The following is a 6,017-nucleotide window of genomic DNA, read 5'->3' on the forward strand; positions in this document are numbered from 1 at the left end:
TCTACAAAATCCTGGACAATTTTTTACATGATTCAAAGAATCACAACTTTTTTAGAACCTTAACACAGAAGAAACCATGTGTCTATTTGGTACTTAAAACTAGCAGTCTTGATATCTAATCCTAGTTCTATATTTTGCAGGAGACATCTGTGCTTCAGTTTCCTTGTCTGTCATCAACCCAGACAAACATGGTAAAAACAAAGATTATGATCAACATTCAAAACCTTCAAAGTACAAAACATTCGCTCCCCTTCAACAAATGAAAATGAAAGGCATTCAGGAGAGGTAAACAAGTGATTCTTTCCATTAGAAAATGATTTACCACAATTCCTCAAAGAACCTTCCCTAAAAGATTCCAAATGCAATTTATCTTATAGAAATGTTCCTTTAGCATAACTATTCCCAAGATTACATTTTACATTGTGGCAAACTGGAAAGCAAAAGCATTCTTCCTGGAAATTTTAATAAGATAGGAATAGGAACTGTCCTTGTATAACATCAAACAGCCAGAAGAAAACTACAGAACTTTGGTTATGTATCCAAATAAGTGTTGTACATTACACCATCATCTAATATTTCAAAATAATTTTTAAATTCACTTATTTCATTCAGATTGAATTAGAAATAATCTCTAATTATTCTAGTTTCCTATGAATAAACCATAGTGCCAGAAATTTTGTTATCTGGAAGACTCAGCAATTAAAAGCCAATCAAACATTTTTAAGTTTGTTGAGTAGATGGGGGAAAAGGGCAAATGTGAATTATTTTTTGTAGAGAAATGAACGTGGTGCCAGACCCAGAAAGACATAACCATTGCTTAAGAATGACATGACAAGAACTATGTCCAGTGATGAAAGAAAAAAAGAGACCAATCCCTACTAAATAAAGAACTCTCTAATTAACATTGCTTTGCAGACAAGATGCAGAAGGGTCCATCTAGAAGATCAGTATTGCCCAGTAGTTCTCAAAGCCTTCTTTAACTAGTGCCTAATAATTTTCTCCATGCCCTCCTTTCCTAATTCTTTCTCCATCACCTGTCTCCATCATGCCCCTCTCCATTCACATATCTATCATTCAGCCCCTGTAGGAATCTTAGAGTTTGGAAGAAATACCAGCTTTTTACAGGAAGATCAGAAATCTCTGTATAGGGAAATGCTCTCTGTTTAAAACAAAATAGATTTTGTTATCAAAAAGACAATCACAATTATCAAATTGCTTCAATAATATTATAAATCATGACAATTATATTTTCATGGATTTTGTTTTGCTGTTCTTGACCCTAAAAAAATTTTTTAAGAAGATTAAGATTTATTTGGTCAAAACATATGACATTTACTTCATTAGTCAGTGCACTAAATTCTCTCTAAGTAAATCCCATACAGATCTGACTTTCCCCATGAAAATCTGTACAGTGAACTCCTAGTTTATTATGCCTACTTGAAAAGGGTAATTTAATAAGGCATCAGTACAAATACTTAATTGTGCAATGGCTATCGACAATGCCTTTAAACAGTTGCATATTTGCCAGATTTAGCTAATGGAACTAGAATTGCCACTTAATGTCTCAGCTTGCACTGGTGGAAAATAAATTGTATCTGACATTCCTTTGGCTTTTAAAGGACATACTTAGATAATATTTACAGTCAAATTGATCTATTGTTGCATTTATGTTTTCTTGGGTTAAAAAAAAAGGATCAAATGTGTTCTAAAGGATAATATTTCTTTGTATCTTCTCAGTTTGGAGTGCTTTTGCACACATATGTTTCATTTAGGGGTACCTAATCAAAGTCTAAATATCTGAATGTAGTGTGGACATTTCAATCAGGCAAACAGCTATTTTAGCTACAGTTCAAAGTCCCAGATGGGAGGAAGATCAGTTGGTCAGTAAGTTGAATTGTTCACTTTCCATGGAGGTCATGTAGACAGAATTTGCTTCATTAAACCACTTTAATACATTAAATATTACAGTACCTTCTTCAGGTGTGTGACTAGGAAGAAGAAATAGCTAAGAGAATCAGTCTTATATTTAAAATCTGTTGCTTGCCAGGCACTATGAAGTTCAAAAACAGGCAAATCTTATTATAGATAGCGTTCAAAATAAGGGCGATGTTTATCTTGGGAGGTAGTAACTTGAAGCAAGCACAAGGAGATCCTTCAGGTACACTGTGATATTTTATTTCCTGATAAGGATGAAAATCCATCAGGGTTGTTAACACGATGTGTTTACACATACACCTATCTAACTCAAACCTCTATCCAGATAGAGAACATGACCATCATGCCAGAAAGTTCTTTGTGCCCTTCCCAGTCAATATCTGATCCCACCCACACCAAGAGGCAATCACCGTTCTGATATTTTTGCACCATAGATTAGGTTCAACTGTTCTAGAACACCAATGAATAAACTCATATGGTAGGTATTCTTTTGTATAAGGCTCCTTTCATTTAGTGTTTTTGAGATTTATTGTGTTGCATATATTATTAATCTGTTCCTTTTTGTTGCTGAGTAGTATTCCATTTTATGTATATATCACATCCTGCACATACATTTGTCCATTCTCTAATTAATGGACATGGGGGTCATTTTCAGTCTGGGACTATTATGGATAAACTTCCTATGAATATTATTATGTGTGTTTTAGTAGATTTTTTCATTTCTATTGGAAAAATATCTAGGAGTGGAACTGCTGAGCCCCAGGGTAAGTATAGGGTCCTACCCCAGGGTAAGTACCTTGGTCTTATAATAGTATAATATATGATGGATTTTCATATATCCCATGATAAAGATGGGCTTCCCAGGTAGTGATAGTGGTAAAGAAACTTCCTGCCAGTGCAGGGGACATAAGAAAGGCAGGTTCAATCCCTGTGTCAGGAAGAGCCATGGCAGCCCACTCTAGCACTCGCCTGGAGAATTCCATGGACAGAACAGCCTGACTGGCTACAGTCCATAGGGTCTCAATGAACGGGACACAACTGAAACAACTTATCACATACATGATAAAAACAGAAAGGTTAGGGATCATGACAGTACAATTAGGAAAACACGTATCTGAACAAATTCTTTTCTTAAAGTGTTTTGTGAGTGATTGTATGTTTGTAGACTTCGTTTACTTGGTTTGGGGAAGAATAATTGTAATTAGTTGTCCTTTATAGTTTAATTTTCTAAGATCCAAATGAGCTAATATTTATGAAAGCAATTTTAAAGCACTCTTAATTATTTTATATGAAGAGGCATCCAAACACAAGGAAAAATTCAGAGAAGACATTTTAAGAACTTTCTCTAGAAGGCATATACCATGCAGAGTAGAATCTGAAGTGTATTGGTAAACTCCCTTCACCAGCTCTAATGTATATAGTTCACTGTGACCCTTTACTCAGGCCAAGAACTGAGTAAGAAAAGTTGGTTTCGTTCTGAACCCTTATGGCCTCAAATTTGGTTTAGTCTAATATTAAAGAATTTAGTATATCTTTATTTCAGCCTTTTATTTTGGATCATATTTCTCTACAAGTCCAACCAGCATTTGACAAGGATTTAATGAAGAAAAGGAAGCTAGAATATCTTTCTCTCCACCATCCTAGGTACATTTCTCACTCCTCTCATCTTCTCATATACCAGAATAACAAAGAGGAAAATGTGAATTCTAAAGGATCAAAGTCTGTTTCTTTTGGATAATTATAATATGTGAAATGCATAAAGAAGAAGGTTTGTTACTCACCTTCACATTCTGTATGCCCAATTATGCAATAAAATTAACCATTAAAAAGTGATCACCCTAGAGTTAAAAGGCCATCTCAACAAAATACTTGGGTAAGACATTTCAAACTTAATAATATTCTACAAATCCCCTAGAATTGGTTAGCTCAACTATTCTAAAAAGTAAGGTAATGAAATTAATGGCTTCAACTTAGCTGCCATATTTGCCTACAGTCTTTATTTATTTATTTTTTTTTTTACTTTTCAGTATATTTTCTTTTTTTTTTCTTTTTTTTCATTTATTTTTATTAGTTGGAGGCTAATTACTTTACAATATTGTAGTGGTTTTTGTCATACATTGACATGAATTAGCCATGGATTTACATGTAGTCCCCATCCCGATCCCCCCCTCCCACCTCCCTCTCCACCTGATCCCTCTGGGTCTTCCCAGTGCACCAGGCCCGAGCACTTGTCTCATGCATCCAACCTGGGCTGGTGATCTGTTTCACCCTAGATAATATACATGTTTCGATGCTGTTCTCTTAAAAATATGGAACGCTTCACGAATTTGTGTGTCATCCTTGCGCAGGGGCCATGCTAATCTTCTCTGTATCGTTCCAATTTTAGTATATGTGCTGCCAAAGCGAGCACTGCCTACAGTCTTTAGAATGTTCTGAGGCTCCACATAGTTCACCTAACTCCAATGAGCCTTCTTATCTAAAGCATGACACTGGATGCCAAGGAATATCAAAAACTCAACAAAGTTGATCACTACTCCTGACAAATAGACTCATAATGCCTGCTTAGCTTGATGAAGGGTCTAACATACTATGTTCTGATACGCAGTTTTATTGATTTGTGTACAAAAACAGACAGAACAGCCTATGGCCTAAATCCAATCATTCATTCATTTATTCATTTCTTCTACAAATACTTTTTAAGAACTAACAATATGGCAACATATGTTGTTCTAGACCCTAACTATACATATTCTAGTCAGTTAGGACAAATCTTTGAACAATGAATTAAAAGCCTTTTAATGCTTAAACAGTTTCATTTTGAAGACAAGTTTTAGATAAATAGGTATTTTTGTTTGTTTGTTTGCAAGATAACGTGCTCAGATTCTTCAGAAAAAGAGATTAATTCTAATATACAGAATCTGAAACTAACAAGTTTAGGGTCTGAGGACAAGCCATTCTTGCCATCTTTCTTTGGGAACATGAACCTCTGCTTCTTCATAAATATGATGCATTCCCTTCCTCCCTGTTGGCCAACACTCAGTGTTCTTGCTCCCTCACAATTTCTGTGTGAACACCACACTACATTGCAAGTTAACAACTTTGCCAAGGCTGGGAGCTGCATTTTTCAGAACATTCTGCCATGTACGGGTCTGAGTTGGAGTTGATAAAAAGAGGAACTTGTATATGATTTGGAAGGATGAAGTGAAGTAGACTCCATTGCTCTTGGGGGCCCATCACAGCCAGACGTCATGTAGGATCCAGCATATTCTTGCTCTCGGGGAATCCAGCATATTCTTGCTCTCCTCTGCAACACGGCTAACTCACCTTCCTAATCGCTGTCTTGCGGACCAACAGCAGTCCCAGAGTCCTCCCGCCAGGAACTCGGCTGAGGACACACAGCTTTCCATGGGCCTCTCCACAAGCTTTCCCTGTATAGCCTGATCTACAGCCAGAGGTGCTTATTCTCTGATTTCCCTGAAAGTCTTGTCTGTTCTCCCAGTGATTGGGAGACGGCTTAGTGACTGTTTTCCCCTTTCGGACTTCACCTTCTCAGTTCCTCCCACACTTGTGTGAGATCCAATTCCTATGATAAATCCATTATTTCAATAATATTTGTGGTTGTTCTTCCTCAGTGTCCATATTTTCTGGATCACGTTTCCAAAAGTAAGAATTTTACTATTTCAACTCATTTGTTATGTTGGACCTATATCTTCAGTCAGTTCAGTTCAGTCACTCAGTCATGTCTGACTCTTTGCGACCCCATGAATCGCAGCACACCAGGCCTCCCTGTTCATCACCAACTCCCAGAGCTTACTCAAACTCATGTCCATTGAGTCGGTGATGCCATCCAGCCATCTCATCCTCTGTTGTCCCCTGGTCCTCCTGCCCCCAATCCCTCCCAGCATCAGGATCTTTTCCATTGAGTCAACTCTTTGCATCAGGTGGCCAAAGTATTGGAGTTTCAGCTTCAGCATCAGTCCTTCCAGTGAACACCCAGGACTGATCTCCTTTAAGATGGACTAGTTGGATCTCCTTGCAGTCCAAGGGACTCTCAAGTGTCTTCTCCAATGCCACAGTTCAAA

General features: G+C 37.1%; 1 non-coding gene across 1 annotated transcript; it reads right to left on the reverse strand.

Moving 5' to 3' along the window:
• Positions 1 to 4,238: 4,238 nt before the first annotated feature.
• On the reverse strand, positions 4,239 to 4,345 carry LOC139035825 (U6 spliceosomal RNA). The gene has a single exon (XR_011488529.1). It is a non-coding gene; the product is annotated as a U6 spliceosomal RNA (small nuclear RNA).
• Positions 4,346 to 6,017: the final 1,672 nt, after the last annotated feature.

The sequence above is a fragment of the Odocoileus virginianus genome, chromosome 6 (assembly GCF_023699985.2).
Source record: "Odocoileus virginianus isolate 20LAN1187 ecotype Illinois chromosome 6, Ovbor_1.2, whole genome shotgun sequence".
In the NCBI taxonomy this organism is placed as follows: Eukaryota; Metazoa; Chordata; class Mammalia; order Artiodactyla; family Cervidae; genus Odocoileus; species Odocoileus virginianus.